Source organism: Triturus cristatus, chromosome 4_2 (assembly GCF_964204655.1).
Source record: "Triturus cristatus chromosome 4_2, aTriCri1.1, whole genome shotgun sequence".
NCBI classification, from domain to species: Eukaryota; Metazoa; Chordata; class Amphibia; order Caudata; family Salamandridae; genus Triturus; species Triturus cristatus.
In genome coordinates this window covers 134,502,244-134,503,691 of record NC_140586.1, presented here as the reverse complement: position 1 = coordinate 134,503,691, position 1,448 = coordinate 134,502,244, and positions in this window count along the sequence as shown.

Here is a 1,448-nt window from a genome sequence, read left to right as displayed (position 1 = left end):
ACCGCCCCTCTCTTGATTTTGTTAAGTAGACCCCTGACATTCCCAGTCACTATGTTTGACTCCCCCAAGCTGGAAGTTAGGGCTGTGTGATGCCATTGGACGTCAATATGTTCCGTTGCGGCTGTGTCATGGTGTCGGAGTATGTTCTCAGTGTGTATACGGTGTCTGCGACGGTAAAAAGGTAACAATATAAAACTTCCCTTCCACCCCCACCCCGAAACATCCACAAACAAGGAGTATCTGTCACGGCGGAGACGTCATTGAGGCCCCAACAGGGGGACCCAAGGAACTCCACCAACTGGATCCTAACATTCCCAATTTACTAAATATAGATAACAGTCTAGGGCGTAGCAGCTTCCAATGGGGGCCTAGAGCCAATTCGAATGACCCCCACATGTCTGCATCTGGAAGTTACTCGGTGTTGGCATAGCATGCCATCACAACCGCCTGTCAGCCGTACGTATCAGTTTTATGGCACTTCGCCTTGAGCTTGAGAGCGCCAGTTAGATCGAGATCTGTGTCGCGCATGGAATTACTTCTAGTTCGGCCGTTTCTTTGCAAACCTTGCGAGGAGTCTGATTCTATTGGCAGCGGGGTATGCGACCTAAGATGTAGAGTTTCATCGGTCCAGGAGAAGATCACTTCTGGGGAGTCGAAGTATGACTTTGATTTATAGATCACTCGCATCCGGGCTGGGTAGAGTAGCATGTACGACATGTTAAGCTCTCGGAGCCAGCGTTTAGCCGCGACAAACAGCTGTTGCTGTACAAGTTTGGTATAGTCCGGAAACACCATTATTGGATGCGAGTTAAAAAGCAGACAATCTTTGTGTTCTTGCGAATTGTAATATTACGTCCCGGTCTGCGTAGTTCAGGAGTTTAGCTGTCACCGGTTGCGCCCGCTCACCGGGAGGGGGCTTTTTTGTCAACGCCCGATGGGCTCTTTCTATTATGAAGCAGGAGGATAAGGAGTCGCCTGGCAACAAAGAACGCAGCCTTTTTGTCAGGAAGTAGTTCATCAATGGTCACTCACAGCCCTCTGGAAATCCTACCAGGCCTAAGTTGCTTTGCCGCAAACACCCTTCTGCGTCTTCAACTTGGGCCGCTAATTCTTGTGTCACTACTGTGAGCTTATTTACTTTTTTTTTTAAGGGAGGCCACTGTATCTTCTATCGTGGAGACCCGGGTTTCGGCTTCAGTGATGCGGTCTACTGCTTTGCGAAGGTCTTGGCGCAGGAAAGATACTTTGGATCTTACAGTGCCTATTTTTGCCTCCAAGGCGTCTCGTGATTGATTGATCGCCGCCAGCAAGCTGTCATATAGTTACCTATGGTACTCTATTTGGAGGCGGCGGTCGCCTGTTTGTCTTTACCCATGTTGGTAGTTGTTGGTCCGAGTTCCCTCAGGCTTTCACTGTTTAGGCACCATTTAAGTGGATTCAAGTCCACA